This window comes from Propithecus coquereli, unplaced genomic scaffold (assembly GCF_000956105.1).
Source record: "Propithecus coquereli isolate 6110/MARCELLA unplaced genomic scaffold, Pcoq_1.0 Scaffold106, whole genome shotgun sequence".
In the NCBI taxonomy this organism is placed as follows: Eukaryota; Metazoa; Chordata; class Mammalia; order Primates; family Indriidae; genus Propithecus; species Propithecus coquereli.
The window spans coordinates 4,825,845-4,845,069 of record NW_012134525.1 but is presented as its reverse complement, the minus strand read 5'-3'; the positions used below and the strand labels follow the sequence as shown (position 1 = coordinate 4,845,069).

Here is a 19,225-nt window from a genome sequence, read left to right as displayed (position 1 = left end):
GAGGAGGGGACGGGTATTTGTATACACAAGGAGTGCAATGCGCACTACCCGAAGGATGGACATATTTGAAACACGGACTTGGTGGGGGGGAACCAAGGGCAACACAAGTAACCTAAACATCTGTACCCCATAATATACTGAAATAAAAAAGTGATCAGTGGGTTCAGGTGTTGTCTGCCTGATCCAATCATTATCAAGTTCCATAATTCATTAAGCTCTGAAATTCCATATGCATACATTTTATAGAGTGTGCAGCTGTGCATGTATATATTCATTTCTTAATATTCTCAAATCAAAGACACCTAAAAGATTGATAACTGTTAGATGTTAGAGCAGTAGCAATACATACCTTTCCATTTAACAAGGCAGGGGAAACAGGAATGTTCCCTGTGCAAGCAGGACGTGAGTATGCCAGCTAATGAGAATTTGAACATCCTGGAGTCAGAGTTGAAATGTGCATAACTTTTTTTTCTCCCATCCTTGGTGACTTGCCATCAAACCCGTGGTTTACCTACAGAGAGCCTGTGTTCTTGTTGAGGATGATTGCCAATTGCTGTGTGTGTGTGTGTGTGTGTGTGTGTGTGTGTGAGAGAGAGAGATATTGCAATGGGTTATGGCCCTCCAAGGGACCACAGGACATAAACAAATGTAAAGTATTTATGTGGTATTAAAATTTCTTGGGGATGGTGCAGGGAGTGGGGAGACGTGACTAGGAATAAAATGTCTTAAAAAGGCTCCATAGGGCAAACATAATGAAAAAAAAATAGATTGAGAAATATGATCTGGAGTCATTTTTTGCTTCTTAGGTTGTTAATTTTCTTTTCCCTGGGTGTTTTCTCATGTCTAAGGGCCCAAAATCTCAGAGGCAGAATAAGTGGAAGAAACTTTGAGAGACTTCTTAATCCATTCCTTCTACCCCCCAAACCATGTCAGTAGCATTGGAGATGAAAGAGCTATTCTCCCAGATCTTTAGGCATAGAAACTCTACAGCATCCTTTGGTATAACCCACTAACCCACCTTTTCAACATCTGAAATCCTTCCATTGAACTCGAGTCAAAGTATCATCTTTGAGTTTCAGCACATCTTTTCTAGCGTCCCACTTTTAGAAAGGTCCAAAGATTATATAGGATAAGTAAAAATACAATGAATGAGAGCTTTATTTCCATATCCATTAAATATTTGAAGACTGTTCCCAGTCATCCTTCAGCCTTCTTTCCCTGAGAGTTCTCCTGGGGCAGCATTCTCCGGAAAGTTGTTGCTCTGTTGTTGATCATTTCTGCACTTCAACTTGAAACCTTCCCAAAGGTCTCCATGCCACTCTGTGTTATGGATATAACCAACAGTGAACGTAAAAAGAAATTATTGCATGCCTTCTCCAAACTATATTGTGTCTTTGCTAAACCCTGACTTGTTTTTTTATACATTGGTAGGTTTTCTTTTGTAATTGCCCATACAAAATTCTTAGCTATATTCAAGCATTTTGATTTACATTCCTGACTTTTCTTTCTTCTTTCCTTTAACATCCCTCATCAGATTACACTGTTTGGGATTTTTTTTAAAGCCCATCTCTTGAATTAGCAAAACATGACAGTTCCTTTATTTAATAAAGGAATAGAGTTCCTCTCATCTTTTTGTGCTGATTTGTGCCAATCTGTCATTTTGGTTAGTGATAGAAGCACGTCACTTTCTGTGGTCCCTAACCTTATGTACCTTCCACACTCCGTGGGTATCACATAGTGAGAAAAGTAATATTGTAGGAAAAGTATGGCCATGTCTTCAAGAAACATGTACAAAGGCACAATCACTAAAGGGAGTTGAAGGTATCATTTGGATAATACTATTTTTATTCTTGCTCTGATAGTTTTGGTCCTTGAAGAAATTGGTGATTCTCTCCTAGAATTAGCCAAACAAAGTGTGGAAACAATGATTGTTTTCCTGCTTTAAAAAATACATCAACAAAAAGCTTTTATAACAGACTGTTTCCCTCTGGGCAAGTATTAATTCTGGGTAAGAATTTTTAATGACCGTGTAAGGATTTGTATGACTTACAGAGAGAAGAGTTCATTTCTAATCAAACAATTAAGCTGTTTTGCTATCTTCTAGTGTTCTGATTTCAAAGTTTTCTTTATCTTTTTTACAAACAGCAGAAACAAATGTTTACTATATTTTTAGTTCGATTTGTGATTGAATTAAGGGTTTGATGATAAGAAAAACAGACTAACACAATTATTAGAAAAGCGAAGTAAAACTAAAGGATATTTATGAAATCAATTCTGTATGAGCTTAGGAATTCAAATGTCACAAATAAAAGAATATAACCATTATCTAGTCTGTCTTTTTGTAATGCTTGATTTATTTCTGTGACAAATAAGTTCTTCATCCTGCAGTGGTCCCGGACAGGTAAGTAAGAGGAAAAGTGTTAATTCTACAAAAACTAATTAAAAATTCATTTGAAAACACATGGACATTTTGCATTTTAGCAGGAGTTCCTTTACCCTGTCACAGAATTTTCCAGGAGGGCATGAAGCATACCGTTCAGCTTCTCAACGGATTATTGTGGTACATTTTTCTTGCAGTAAGATTCAGTATTAAATTTGGTGATAATCTGGCATATAGATAATAAAAACAGATCACAGAAAAGCTCTTCAATCTGAGTGACGAAGCCTAAGTTTTAGTGCCTGGTTTGCCGCTACCTTACATGTGTCACTTCGGGTAGTTTATGTGTGCCGTATCCCAGACTTCTGAACTGCAAAGTGGGCTTATAGATTGTTTTCTATATAACTTGTGATGATTTTAGGAGAATAAAATAAGGTAACATCTGAAAAAATAGGGGTATAAATTCTGTATATTGCTATATTAATACTATATTTACAGTTACTATAATAGTTACATATGATTCTAATAGTGGCCACTATTGCTAATAGCAATAATACAATATTGTATTTGATAAAAGCTATTTTATCAGATAAAATGACATGATGAGGTAATTTCTAGACACAGGGTAGTGGGGAATGAGGCTTCTAGAAATCACAAATGTAAGTTGCTTTTCAGTTCTGCTGTCTGAAACATACAACAAAATGTGACACAGAAGTAGACTCTGGACTTAATTGGGCTTACAGGCATGTTTTGTTGAACTTGCACAGCGTTGTCTCAGATATTTTTAAAAACTAGCTACCATTTAAAAATTGAGAAATTTGACACATAAAAATCAGAAATTTTGGCTTTTCTTACAAAATCAGATGTGGCAATACCAGGCTTTTGTTTTCGTGTGATAAGAATTGGCTGAGAAGGGGCTGACCCCTTGAGATGGGAGATGTTCTGCTCGATTTACCTCTCCCCGCCCCTTCCTATTGCCCCCTAGGCACGTGGCTGTCCGTTACCATTTGTCTAACGCTGGATGCTTCGCTCATTTGCATTTCTTGCCTCTCTCCGAAGGCATTTCAGATTGCAGCCCATGTTACACCATGTCTAGAAAGGCCATTGAGAAAACCACTATATTAATTTTCAAACTTATCCCCCACACATTGAATATCTCCTATATTCTTATATGTTTATGGTAACTGATACCATATTAATGATGATAAATGGACAACAGTCTTAGAAGACAATAAGTTCAAGCAAACCAGATGCCTTCAGTTCCCCTACCCAACAACAAAAATTGATACTCTCATAAGAAGCTCACTTCCTCTATAGAAACTGAGATGATCATTAATTCTGTCCAATCTTTTAATTATCCTACTTAAACTTCAGCTCTGCTTCCAAGTACTTATTTGCCACATTGCCCAAAATGATAAATGTCATTGAAAAGCAATGGTAGTGTCATTTATAACAATTATATGTTTTATCTGGTTTTACTTCTCTTTCATTGTTTGATAGATTTTAGCAGAACATGTTATTTTAACTAAAACTTTTCATTGTTTTAATGCAGCACTCATCATCTAAGTTTTCATGAAGACAAAAACAAGCAAATATTTCCAGCATTTCATAAATTAAAAACTAAATGAGGAAGTCAAATTCAATCTAGTTAAACATTGATTTTGTTTATAACTATATTGCTGCATACTGAATTAAGCTGAATATCTGCTCCGGAGGAAATCATATCATACAATTAAGATTTGACCTCATATTATCAAATCAGCAAAGGATGAGTCCAAGCAGTTTCAAGAAATATATAGAACATGGAGGAGAATGGGTACCAACATATTCCTATGTTTATTAACTCAGAAACAATATGACTGTGAATATGTACGTCTCTACAATGTATGTATTTGGTATTGCTAAAAAAATGCAGCCAGCTGATAGCCCTATGAGGCAGCAGCATTTAGGAAATTCCTGAACTGTGACTGTTTATCTAAAGGCTAATTATCTCACTTAGGGCTGTCTTAATCAGAAGTTAAATCACATAAATGTACAACAGAATTGTTCAGCCCACATGGATCTGTGGCAAAACCCAGGTTAAGGTGCCTAGGAGGTTTAGTCAGGATGAAATCTACTGGGAGAAGTTAACATTGGCCAGAGAACGAGGAACTGGGCTGCCCAGCCCTGTCTGGATGAGAGCGTAGTCTCTCTTACTCTCACAATCCTTCAAGACCACTCTTTTCACTCAGACTGAAAGCCTCGGCTCCCACTGCTCTTCCCCATTTTCCCTTCCTTCAGCCCCTCTGGCCTCCTGGCTGGCCCCAAACATGCTGGGCATGCACACTGGCTGTTCCCTGTCTTGGAGAATTTTCTTCCAGATAGCCAAGCATCCAGCAACTTTCCCCCTTCAAATCTTTGCAAATGTTGCCTTCTCAGTGAGGCCTCTGTGATCACACCTGCCCACTAGAACTCACGACCCTCCTTTCTTTGCTCTACTTTTCTTTTTCCCATAGCACTTACATAATTTATTTCTTTATTAGTTTTATTATCTGTCTTCCTCCACTAGAATATAAATGTCACAAGAACAGGAATGTTTATTTTGTTTATTGATGTATCCCAAGCACCTAGAACACAGTGGCGCATAGTAGATGCTCAATAAACATTTGACGGATGAATGAATTCACAGGGCAGATAGGTGCCTAATGAATATCAGGGAAAGATTAATTAAAAGCGTATTAATATAATATTAATTTGGTGATATTAACACCAAAAGCTTACATATCACCTAAGTGCTATTGAGTGCTTACTATAAACTAAGTGCACACTAAGTGTTTTACATGGATAATCTCATGTAATGCTCATGGCAACCCCATAAGGTTGATCATCTATGTTTATCCCCATCAATAACTAGTCAAGGTTACTAATTTGTCCAAAGTCACAAGCAAGAAAGTAATGGAGTGAGATTTGACACCACACAGGTTTGCTCCAGAGACTACACTCTTAACCATGGGAGTCAATGTCTTCACCCGTTTGGCCCTGGGCACTCTTTCAGATTGTCTCCCTCTCTGTGGACACAAGCCATGTGGTTTAGGGATTCAGTCTTCAGATTCTTTCCCGGTCTTTTGTTACTGTGGTTGTGTTAGTGTTTCTCTGATCAGTCCATGTGAGCTCATAATGTATTTCTTTTCCTATGCTGTGTAGTCAAGATAACAAAGTCTGCAGAACTGTCACAGTTAATTTTTGCTAATTTTCCTTCTCTACTAAAGACACTAACTGGCATTAATTCTTCAGCGATAGTGTAAAATACATGCGTACATGAACACTTAGAAATATGCAACAGAAAGGCTAGAGCAATGTGTGACTGTAAGATTATTAATGTATATATGTAGAAATGAACAGTAATCACATTACATGTTAAAAGCAGCATCTATTCAATTCACCTGACTTGTGCAGCTTCCTTTGAGGTCACTGGAAGTTATGCAGACTGTAAATATTCTCCGGATCCTGGTTCCATCAGGAGATCCTTAATGTTAGGATGTAATGCAGGCCTATGTTTCAAGGCTAGGTGAAATAAATATTCTGTGATAAAATGAATGTCTTTTACCTTCCCATTCCCAGGGCTTTGTTCACAAAATAATTCAACTACGGAAGATAGAAGGCAGCAGCATTCATCAAGAGATGAGCAGGTAGAGGGTGAATTTTTTTATATTAAATCATTAGATTCTAAGTGTTCATGTACGCATGTATTTTACACTATCGCTGAAGAATTAATGCCAACTACCGAACTATGGAAGTTAAAGAAAATTTATTCAAAAAGCAAGCCCATTTCACACTTCCAGGAATGATGTGTAGCACATTTCCAACCTTAGCATGAGCTGCCTGAGGTTGTGCAGATAATGTAAGGAATAGCTTTGGTATTAAGTACTGGCAGGACATTATCTGGACAAAATCCCATGAACTTATACTTTTGCAATAAAAGAAATTAAAAATCACAAGTCCAGCAAGTCACTAAGAGCTGTAAGTTGGTTAATGCCATATCATCTGCATTCAGAAGGAAGAGTGTGCTGCCTTTGGCCTCATGATATTTAATTGGAATTTGCATTTTTTCTTCTAAATGACTGCAAAAGGCCTTCTGTGTGACTTGGATAGAGAAATGTGACAGGAGGTACTTAATCCCCTCTCCCATTGCAAAAAAGAAGGGACAATAAGTGATTTTTTTTTTCTTGTGCTGCTTATAGATTCCTGATATCACCATGTTAAGAAGGACCAGGAGCAGAGCAGGTGGGTGTGCTAAGTGCTTTACAGGGAATTAGGAAGGTATGTTAGGGGAAATAAAGGTCCCAAATTTATTTACTGACAGTCTACTTTGTGCCAAGCACTGTGCTTCGTACTTGACATGTAGTCCCCCATCCCATTTTCACAACCATTCACGGAGGGCAGCATTGGCATCAGGCAGACGTGCGGACGTTCTGTAGTCTGTGCAGGTGTGGAGACTGAGTGCCGACTGCATGCTGGGAGCAGTGGTGAGCTCATACAGGGACAATCCCCACTCTCAGATACAGCTAAGCATTGTGCCACGCATTTTACTTGGGTTATCTGAATTCATCCTCACCGCAACCCTGTGGAGCAGGTACCCTTGTTATTATCCCCATTTTACAGGTGAGGTCATGAGCTGGTTAGTGGCAAGGCTGGGATTTGAACCCAGGCAGTCTATCTGCAGAGCCCCTGCTCTTAATTATTATATCACCCCCCACACACACTCACACACATACACATCAGTTATTAAAATTATTCCTCCGTTTAGATTGTTCACTTGCTAACCTGGTGGCAAAGCTGCTTTCATCATGGGGCCGTAAAATTAGTTACCCCCACAAAGCCCAAAGAACCTTGGAAAACCATGATGAGGAAGTTACCTAGGTAGAATGAATACCACCTTCACAGGACAAAAAAGGTGGGACTGATGAAAAATGTCACTGAAGGTCAAGATTGTCGAGGGAGAGGAGCATGTAAGGCTTATTGCCGCTGCAGAAGAGAAAGGAAGGCAGGCTGCGAGAGAAGCTCAGCCTCGCGAGCTGGATGAGAGCAGCCAGGAGTGCGGGGCGGCTCTCAACCTTTGATCCCAGTCGGAGGGGTCGCATCATCCACCCGCCCCACAACACAGTCTCGTTCCTGACCAGACCTTTGTCTCCCAGGGAAGACTAGTACATACCGAGGAGAGGAAGTATATATTGTCTCCTCAAATTTGGCAATGGAAATACGCAAGACTGGAAAACATTTAGGGAAATTTAACCTGATTCAGTAAACATTTGCATCCCTACGATGGCTAAGCACTTTTAGCAAGCTCTTAGTCAACATACAGATCTACCTACAAATGCTACCATTGCATAGATTTCACAACTTTCATGATCAAATAAGTTTGGAAAATATTGGGTAAAAATATTAAAAAAGGATTTCTTGCTGCAGCGCTCTTGGAGACTTTAGGCTAACGTGCACCATAACTGTCTAAAAGAGGAATATAACATGAAGTGTTTCCCAAAGGAAGTTGATTATGGAAGCTTTTTTGTAGATCATTTTGGGCTACTGCAGTTTGATGGAATGTACTTTGGGCATAGGATCTTTATTAGGTCTCGGTAAAATCATGAATAATGAATCTCACCCTCTTGTATAGAAAGGCCCCCAAAGTGATTCTTGGGTTTTAGGAATGTCTGTTTACAAACCGTCCAATTCCAAATACCACTGTAATTACATGAGTTTTTCTTAAGATGTAGTAAGAGGGCTGGCTACCTGTGTCACAATCACAGAGGTGCTGGCTAAAGAGGCAGGTTACAGGACTTCACGTAAGAACCACTAAATCAGAATCCCTGGCAGTGGGGCCCAGAAACTTGCATTTAATCAAGCACCTCGAATGATTCTTATGTACCTTTAACTTTGAGAACTACCACTCTAGGCCTATCGACAACCACCTCTGTGTGCCACTGTATTGGTTTTGTTTTCTTTTCCTTCCTTCCTTCCTTCCTTCCTTCCTTCCTTCTTTCCAGAAAAGCCAGTATAAAGCACTTTTATTGCAATAATAAAACTTAAAACTCATATGTGGTTCCAGGAGTTGGGGGGTGGGCGCAGCAACAATTTCTCTCACCAGATCACTACATAGGACAGCAAAGGATGAGAAGGAGCTGTAGCAGGAAAGGCCAGGAAACTTAGAGATCAGCAGAGGGAGCCAAGCATCAAAAAACAAGAGCTGCTGAAGTTGTGATGACCAGCATCATTTTCTTTAGAGAACATTCAAGGATTTGTCATGAGGGCTGGGCTTTCATTGGGTGTTAAGTCTACATAGAGCACCTTCAATTTAGACTTTCGATTAAAGTTCTAAAAATTTAGGAAGTGGTGGAGCCTAGAAAGTCAGGAGATTACAAAATTCCTGAGACTCCATTAGAAAAATGACAGGGTGGAAAAAAAATATAATAAGCCAGACCACAAAGAAGGTTTCAGAGGTCCCTGCTGGCCCAGTGTCACAGTGAAAATGATCGGCTTTCAAAAGGCAGAGGGTTTAAGGGGAGGGTGAGGTGGGGCTGGTGGAGGCAAAGGCTCTCCCCCTCCCCACTTCAGTTTTGGGTAGGGCTTTTAATTTAACCAAGGATATCTCTCAACTTGGAGAATAGTTCAGCCCTGAACAGCACCTCAAATCTACTACAGCTTTGCAGCTCGGCAGCAAGAATGTTTAATATATAATAAAAAAAATTTCATTCAAAAAAATAAAGATTTTTGCAACCCACCACCCCCCCCAATAGGAAACACCAATTTCCTATTGTAAAGTTAACCCATAACTTGTGCTATTAATACTTGACCATATATTTAATTGGAAACCTAGATCCAAAACACTGAAACTGAATCTTCACCTCAAAATGAAAACAAAATAAAGTGAGTAGCTTAAGGCTTATGGCATGTAGTTTCGGTAACCGAATACAGGAGGAGAAAGGGGGAGGGGAAGTGGAGGTGTCAGGAGCAAAGCTGAGCGATAAAACATTCAGTCGGGGCAGATGTTTATACGGAGTGTGGTGGAACATCAGGAAACACTCCCTATGGATGCGCCTGCACACTGAGGCACCCAATCCCTCCACGGCAGATCCAAGAACAGGGAGCTAAGGGAGGAGGCCATTCCTGTCATTCCAGCTTCAGAAGCTCCACGTCGAAGACAAGAGTGGCTGATGCCTGGGTGCCCAGTGGCACCCTACGCACAGTCTGGAGATACAGTCAGTTTGGCTCTCTGACTCACATCTATCTGGGCAACCCCTTCTTCCCAGCCTTGGATCACCTCCTGCTTGCCTAGCATAAACTTAAAGGGCTTGTTTCTGTCTCGGGAGGAATGAAATTTCTCTCCATCTTGCAGCATCCCAGTGTAGTGCATCACGCAGGTCTGGCCGTGCTTAGGGAAAATGCTCCTGTCTCCTGGACAGATGGTCTCTACCTATGCTCCACGGCGGCAGTGGACAGCCAGGCAGGCAGCACAAGGGGCAGCGTGGACTCAGAGGGATCTAACTGGGGCTCTGCAACTCTGCCTCGTCCCTCTGCGTGTTGCCTGTGCATGCGTGTCCCCTCATGCCCCTCCCCCCACACACACATATTGGTTTTCTATTGCCACACAACAAATTACTACAAATTTTGTGGCTTTAAACAATACAGATTTATTATCTCACAGTTTCTGTGGGTTAGAAATCTGGGCATGACTTAGCTGTGTCCTGTGTTTCAGGATCGCTCACAAGGTTACAAGCAAGGAATCCTCTAGGGCTGAGTCTCATCTGATGGCTTGACTAGGGAAGGATCCTCGTGTAAGTTCATGAGGCTGTTGGCAGGATTCAGTTCCTTGGACTATTGGACTGAGGGCTTCGGTTCCTCATCAGCTTGGTGCCACTGGGTGTCTACACATGGATCTCTCCAAATGGCCGCTTGCTTTATCAAAGCCAGCAAAGGATTTAAGCAAGATAGAATTTACAATCTCATGTAATGTAATCACGAAAGTGATATCCCATCACCTTGGCTATGTTCTATTAGTTAGAAGCAAGACACAGGTCCCATTCACCCTTAAAGGGAGTGAATTACACAAAGGCATGAATACCAGGAGAAGAAGGTCATTGGGGGCCATCTCAGAGTCTGTTTGTCTTATAGAGTCAGTGAATGATTTGAGGGCTTTAAGCTATTAAAAAGCATCTCCAGCTATCAATCCAGCATAACAGTGGGTCCTAAGACATGAGAAATAATTGGATGGCTTTCTATTTATTATTCTAGTCACAAGCTGGTGTTGAATATTCTAACTTAGCACAGAAAACAAAAAGTCGGGAACAGCTTCTAGAGTACAGAAAAAGGAAGTCTCCAGAATGACAGGCCAGGCATAAGAGTATTGAGCCAAGAACAGGGCTTCGTCCTAGTTTTAAACAGTTTACTGAGGCTGACTAGAAAGTGTGTACTGCTCTCAAGAGTGAGATAAGAAGGTTGCCCTCCGGCATTGGTAGCTGTTAAGAGAGGACAAAGTCCTTGAGGAGTCCTCAAAGTCCTGCCAGGGGAGGTTAGAGGAGGTTGGGAAGCAGCTATGTGCTGGAGCTGGCTTGTCCTCCTGAGAACTGATTAATAATAAATTTACAAGAATTTTGCAATCCAGATGCTAAACACAGCCATTATGAAAAGTTAAATTATATAAATATACAGTTAAAGTACATACATATTTTTTCTCTGTTCCAGATCCTCACATTGCTTAAAGTATATTTTAAAATAAAGGTAAAAAATACTCAAAACTCATCATTTACTAATCATTTTACAATTATCTATGCTTGAGGTTATTTACATCTGCTTGATGTTATGGTAGAAATGTTACATAATGGTGCTACTGCTCACCTCTCACCAACTCCACATTCAGTGACATTATGCTGGTAGCTTGAAGTCAGGTTTAGTGGAGGTATTTATACCATAAAAATTTGCAAATGCTACAAATCAAGAATTTTCTTTTATCTTTTTTTTTTTTTGGTTGGACAGCCAGTTAAACATTCACCAGCACACTTTTCTTTCTTTTTTTTTTTTTTACTGTTAAGTTGGTTTCTTGTTAAAATTTGCTTTAATTGACAAATAAAAATTGTGGTGTTTATGGTATACAACATGATGTGAAATTGCAAAAATCAAGCAAGTTAACACATGCATTACCTCAAATACTTATTTTTTTGTGGCAAGAACACTAAAAATCTATTCTCTTAGCAATTTTCAAGTATATAATACGTTGTTATTACCTATAATCACCATGACGTGCAATAGATCTCTTGAACTTATTCCTTCTGTCTAACCAAAATTTTGTGTCTTTTGACCAACATCTCCCCAGACCTCCCCAACCCCTGCCCTGCAGACCCTGGTAATAATCATTTCTACTCTCTGCTTCCATGAGTTTGACTTTTTTAGATTCCTCATGTAAGTGAGATCTGCTGCTGTATTTGTCTTTCTGCCTCAACATTCTTTTTTTGTCTTCTTTTATTATTATTATTATTATTATTATTATTATTATTATTTTGAGACAAAGTCTCATTCTGTTGCCCGGGCTAGAGTGCCATGGCGTCAGCCTAGCTCACAACAACCTCAAACTCCTGGGCTCAAGGAATCCTCCTGCCTCAGCCTCCCGAGTAGCTGGGACTACAGGCATGCACCACCATGCCAGCTAATTTTTATATATATATTTTTTTAGTTGTCCAGCTAATTTCTTTCTATTTTTAGTAGAGACGGGGTCTCACTCTTGCTCAGGCTGATCTCGAACTCTTGAGCTCAAACAATCTGCCCGCCTCAGCCTCCCAGAGTGCTAGGATTACAAGTGTGCGCCACCGCGCCTGGCCTGCACCAACATTCTTAATGGGAAGTGGTGTGTACTAAGCACGAGGCCCTCAGATAACTGCTTTCCATGTGTTACATCCTTTCCATCTTGTAGAACCCTATGAGCTAGTATCTCGGGTTGTCTCCAGAGGAAAGAATGGAGATGCAGTTTTCTTCTTTCTTTTATTATTATTTCAAAATATTAAGGGGGTACAAATATTTCTGTTACATGGATACCTTGCATAAGGCTTAAGTCAGAGCTTTTAGTGTGCCCATCACCAAAATAGTGTTTATTATACCTGACAGGTAAGTTTTTACCCCTCATCCCCCTCCTACCAGCCCCCTCCCAACCTTCCCCTTTCTTGATTTCCCATGTCCCTTACATCTCTTTGTGCCCATTGTTTAGCTCCCAATTGTTAGAGAACACATGTGGTGTTTGGTTTTCCATTCCTGAGATACTTCACTTAGGATAATGGTCTCCAATTCCATAGGTTGCTGCAAAAGACATTATTTCATTCATTTTTATAGCTGAGTAGTACTCCATGGTATATGTATACCACATTTTCTTTATCCACTCATGAGTTGATGGGCATTTAGATTGATTCCACATCTTTGCAACTGTGAATTGTGCTGTGATAAACATTCAAGTGCAGGTGTCTTTTTGATAAAATGACTTTTTTTCCTTTGAGTAGATACCCAGCAGAGGAATTGCTGGATTGAATGGTAAGTTTACATTTATTTCTTTGAGGAATCTCTGTACTGTTTTCCATAGAGGTTGTACTAATTTGCAGTCCCACCAAGAGTGTATAAGTGTTCCTTTTCTCTGCATCCACACCAGCACCTATTGTTTTTGGACTTTTTAATAATGGCTATTCTGACAGGGGTAAGGTGATATCTCATTGTGGTTTTAATTTGCATTTCCCTGATGATAAGTGATGTTGAGCATTTCCTCATTTTTTTGTAGGCAATTTGTCTATCTTCTTTTGAAAAACTTCTGTTTATGTCTTTTGCCCATTTTTTAAGGGAATTGTGTATTTTTATTCTGCTGATTTGAGTTCTTTATAGATTCTGGATATTAGCCCTTTATTAGATGTATAGTTTGCAAATATTTTCTCCCATTCTGTAGGTTGTGTATTAACTCTGTTGATTATTTCCTTTGCCGTACAGATGACTTTTAATTTAATTAAGTCCCATTTATTTTCATTGTTGCTGTATTTGCCTTTGGGGTCTTAGTCATAAATTCTTGGCCTAGGCCAATATCTAGAGGAGATTTTCTTGACCTAATTAGGAAAGTGCTGATCCTGATAAAAAAAGAGAGGAATGATTCACTTGGCTAAAATAGAGCAATAAAAATGGGATAAAATGCTTGGTAATAGATCTTAAGGGGGTGCTTAACCAAAGGAGATGGAATATAAGGCTGGATAAGACAGTAGTTTTAAGGGGGCATATTTATAGGACATAAGATTTAATGCCTTAATATGCTGCTGAGATGGTTACTATAATAAAAGCTTAGAAAAACTATGTTCCACAACTTGAGGTTTTGTGGATCTGGAAGTCCTGGTTCCCAGGAAAAGGACATTTCCACTGAGACACAGGAAGAGTCCCACTGACCCTAAAGCCATCAATGCTGTCTGGTCATTTGGGGCTCTTCATGCCAGCAGACCATCAGGCAAAAAGGATTACCATACTGGCAGAGGTAATCAACCCTGAACATCTTGAAGAGGTAGAGTTGCTGCTATATAATAGGGACAGGGAGGAGTCTGGTTGGAATTCAACTTTAACAATAAATGGGAAATTACAGCAACTGCAGCCTGACTATGACGTGGAAACCAGAATCTCAGACAAGCAGACTAAACCATTGGAAGTGACCTGGGGCTGAAGGAATTCTAGAACTATTCATAATTATAGAGGAGGTAGGTGATAAATATACAGAATAGCCCCAGAACTGCTGCAGAAATGAGAATTGTAGTTCTCCCGTAACCCTCCTCTTACAAGTTTTTCCCCAGAAGTTATGACCAATAATCAATTATCCTGAAAAATCCATGATGGGATATAAGAAGATCTGATGGATCTTGGCAATACAAGGGGTGGTCTGTAGTAGATAATGTCAGTGTCCACCCACATCTCCCCAAATCTGTTTTTATTAGTACCATTTTTAGGTACTCCTGGCATCAGTATGTTTCACTTTCAAAGCTAGAACTAAGGGCAGTTCTCTTTCTCAGATCTCCTGTGGGGTAGCCTTTAACCACTGTCTAACAGCAGCAAGAGATGAAAGCCTCAGCTCCCTTACTTTGGGCTGGGGCAACCCTGAAGCATGATTTACACTCCAGAGTCCCCTTGAAGGATCAGACTAAATCTCCTGAGACTCTACCCCTATTCACTGTCCTCTCTTTCCCTTTCCTGCTTCCCCCACTTCCTTACTTATATCCTCTGGGAACACTTCCTTAATACATCACTGGCACACAAATCCTAGTTTTGGAATGTGCTTCTGGAAGAGCCGATCTAAGATACCTGCCAACACACACTTTATAGCATCAATTCAATGACCAAGCCTACAAAACTGTCCTCAAGGTAAGCTTCATCACCCAAGGAAGCATCACTTTTCCAGGGGCAAACTGACATTTAAAGAAATGTTAATGAGCTTGTTATCATCATTTCATATTTTACAGATGAGGAAATTGAGGATCAGAGAACTTAAGCTATTAAGCTACAGTTACATGCAAATAGTAAGTAATGGTGTTTGTAGTCAAGCCCACTTTTTTTTTTTTTTTTGCTTCAGAATCCATGCTTCTCAACTTCACCACCCTGGCTAGAGAGGAGAATAGTAGAATAGTACAGGAAATTGAGGATCAGAGAACTTAAGCTATTAAGCTACAGTTACATACAAATAGTAAGTAATGGTGTTTGTAGTCAAGCCCACTTTTTTTTTTTTTTTTTTTTTGCTTCAGAATCCATGCTTCTCAACTTCGCCACCCTGGCTAGAGAGAAGAATAGTAGAATAATACAGTCTTCAAATGCTGAGAAGATATTGACCTAACTCACTCTGAGTGGTGAAAGAAATAGTGAAAAGGAAGGGGCAGATGTAAGACAGCTCAAAGAAGGGAAGGCATCTGATTAGGTGTGGAGTAAGGAGCAAGGGACTAAAAAAAGTCACCTATGACACTTTATCTTCCAGCCTGGGGACTGGAAAGCTGGGAGTGGAAACTGGTGTGTATGCAGATGAGGGGAGAGAAGAGTGAGGGGCACATGGCCAGGGACAGTAGAAACATAATGTGTCTTTACTTGTCTCATCCCCTTAGAAGCTTTCGAGAAGAATAATTTTGCCCATTTATGTGTAAATCTCCAGCATCCATTCTTGTACCAATCATGTCTGGTAATTACTAAGCTGTTATTTGCATTCGGGCCAGATGTGGGGATCTATGGACACAAAGAAGATGCCTGATAATTACTAGGGTTCAAATACAGCCAATCAGTGAATACAGAATGCAGAGAGCAGCAATTACCAATGGAACACTTGCCAAAACAGACACGTCTGGCTGACAGAAGGAGAAAAAACCTTTTATTTAGAAAAAATGTCAAATAAATTGCACCCTTTTCTTGTCTCTGCCTTCTTTAGAAAGATTTTCCTTTAATGAGATTATGGAAAGACAAAATAGCTGATAAGCTCCAGCAATTTAGGGGAAAGATTTGTCCAAACTATTCTTAGAAAATTAGCCCCATGGCCACACAGGCTCCCCTTCTCCATTTTCATGGCCTCTGCGTTTATTCAAGCTCTCCTTGACTTCATACCCATTACTCTACAAATCTATATATTAATAATCACTCTCTCCAATCTCCAGGATTGTCTCTCAGCTTCCACTTTTCACAAACTGAAACCAGACTGCTCTTTCTAAATCCCAGACCTGGTGATGCCACTTTCCCCTTCCCCGTACCCCTCAGAATCCTTCAGTGACAGCCCATCCCCACCTGAATGACCTAAACCCCTCTCTCCAGCAAGACACATGTCAGCATTTTCATAGGTTATAAAGAATGGCCAACAGCCCTTTCCCTCATGGAACCCCAGATTTTTACATTTTGTGGGCTAGAAAGTTTAAAATCAAATGACAGAGAGTGATTTATGGATGCCACCATCTATCATCACCCTTATTCCATAGAAGAAAGGACATTTCAACATCAAAAGAGTAGAAAAAGTAAAACTGGAATAAAAGACAGGCCTTTAGGTTTCCCTAAAGTTTCTGTGGCTTAGATAGAACACTGGCTGATGTAACTTGGTCGTGATACAGTTGTTTGAAATGGCTACATGCTTTTATAATTCGGGAAGTGTTTTTCTTTGTTTGCTGTTGCTGCTGTTGTTTTCTCCCTGCAGAGTCCTGACCACCTAGAAGCACTTGATGTGCTTGAGAGACAACCCTTAAATACTTGGCCATTCTCAATGTGATCCCTCGTCCTGGCCCTGCTTCCCTGACCAGCCTGGATGAGTCAGCTGGCCGCATAAGAAGGGTAGGGGGCTGTCTTTTTAGACAGCTCAGGGGGGCAAGACACACACCCAGCCTGTGCTGCTGCCCCTGCCCCCAGGTGACTTGACAGAACTGCTGCAACTCCCCTGAAAGACAAGAAACGACTCCCTTTTCTTGGGGCCCTGAAGATTATTGAGACTTTTCCACTCTCCCTTCTCTGGCCAACCCTGCCTAGAATACAGAGAAACTGGAACCATAAAGTCCTCTCCTGGCTAAGAGTCTTTCTCTTTCTCCCTCACCGGGTGGCCTCTGGAGGAGGACAAACAGCAATAGAGATTGTGTGCTGGCCACAGTCTGCATCTGTGTTTCTGTTTAAATGCATCTAAAGGAACAACGAGCTGTTCCATCCCTAGAACTAGATAATGAGTCCTTAATCAGAATAATATTCATAGAATCTAAGCTGGATATAGAAGTAAAGAGAGGAGAGGACTGCTGGATGAGGAGTGAGTGGAGAGGTCAGGAAATGTGAGGTTCCCGTGGGATTGAAAAACAAGGATAGTAGGAGTATCCAAATCAGAGAGCTGCCAAGAGAGAAAGATATGCTCAGAAGGTGATTTGTTTGAATGTAAGCTTCCTAAGTGTTCCAGCTTTTTGTTGTTGCATAGCAAAGTATGTCAAAATTTAGTGAATTAAAACAACACCCTTCATGATTTTGTGGGTCATGCATTCAGGCTGGGCTCAGCAGGGCAATTCTTCTGCTCCACATGGTTGAGGTCACTTGGTGGGGTTCAGCCAGTCACTGGGCTTGTCAACAGGGGCCGGCCAAGATCATGTCATTCACACACCTGGTGCTTTGGCAGGGATGGCCAGAGGCCTCTCCTTCTTTATATAGTCCGTGGGGTATCTCTAACAAGGCACCTCTTACATGGCAGCTCAGGAAACAAGAAAGAGCCAGTATTCTGAGACAGGAGTGGAAGCTGCCAATTGCTTAAAGCCTGGACTAAATTTTCTTATTGGTTCATATATTTGGTGGACTCTCTTGAATTTTCTGAGTAGACTGTCATTTCATCTGTGAATAATCACAGTTTTATTTCTTCCTCTCCAATTCTTATATCCTCTATTACATTTTCTTGCCTTGTTACACTAAGTAGCACTTCTGGTGCAAGATTTAATAAAAGCACCTAAATATTTACAGTCTGATCCTTTACAGAATATTTGCCAATCTATGCTTTAGCCCATAAATTTAAATGTTAAAAAAGATAAAAAGAATGAAACTATAAAAGAACTAGGACAGAAAGGTATATAAGGAAGGCACCTATGTAGGGCTACCTGACATGGGGTGTCGGAGCCTGAGAAGGGTGAGAAGGGCATCTATGCAGGGAAGGGGATGACAGTAGCAATGGAAGATTGACTCTACACAGGGAGACTAATCAAATAAGGAAATATAGCCCATTACGTATATTGGAAGCCAGGTTTCTCACTGTCAAAGAGAGTTACAAATATGTAAACAGATGTTGGCCTGAAATTGAAGGTAATTATTTGAACCCATGGTTTTCAATATGGTAAGGCAGATATAAAAAGACAGATATAAATGTCTGTATGCATATATACACATATATTACATACACATATACATCCATGCATATAATATATTCCCTATCTCTGTCTAGACAGTGACATTCCAATTCAATTAGTACAACTAGAGCCTAGATCTTGGCACCCAAATACTATTCATCACGAAAAGGAACCAGAGATTCTTAGAGAAACGGTTGGTTCCAAGGTCGGGGCAGGGAAAATCCAAGATGAATATGGAACAATGAGTATGGAATGATGACTACCAAAAGCCTGAGAAATGTTCACATGCTTTGAGGTGGAAATCCCACCTTTAGGGGACTAACTCAAGAAGCTAATCATAAATGCTGAGAAATTTTAGACATAAATATGGTAATTACTTTATTATCTATAACAGGGAAAATTTAAAGCAACCTAAATAATGAACAATAGAGTAAATGACAAAGAAAAGTTATGAACATTCATAAAATTGGATGTTGTATAAATATTAAAATTAAGTTTAAGGAAATAATTATAATGTTAAAGTATACATGCAACATCTGGATCCAGTTATGAGTACTTCTATCTGAGATCCAGTTCTTCATTGCAGAGTTCTAGAACCCCTCCTCCCACACCTCTCGTAACCCAGCATATATCAAGGTCCTGAGGTGTGGTTGGCATTCTTCTGGTTTTGTTTGCTGCTTCAAGATGTTGACTTTCTGCTCTCAAATACCATCTGTCCTTCAAGGTTTATGTCATTTAGCCATGCTACTCTCTAGCACCCCACTCCCACTGTCACCCCACTCCCAATATTAACTTTTGTCATTATCTAAATCTACCTTAATTTACTGAAGGTGTTGGCACCTGTTTCCCTCTATACTTCTCATTTCCAAGTCTTCACACCTCCTAGGGAAAGCATGTCACTGTCCACATAGACAATGCATCCAACAGCTTGGCCTCTCTGTTTACTTGACATCCCCAATGCCAACACTCTTCCTTCTAACCCAATTCAGCAATG

General features: G+C 40.1%; 1 protein-coding gene and 1 pseudogene across 1 annotated transcript in view; one reads left to right on the top strand and one right to left on the bottom strand.

The window, feature by feature from the left end:
- Positions 1-19,225, top strand: part of MOB3B (MOB kinase activator 3B) — a 207,363-nt gene that overhangs the window by 180,962 nt on the left and 7,176 nt on the right. The window lies entirely within an intron of this gene.
- The window catches only part of LOC105811949, a 16,529-nt pseudogene continuing 6,824 nt past the window's right edge, over positions 9,521-19,225 (bottom strand).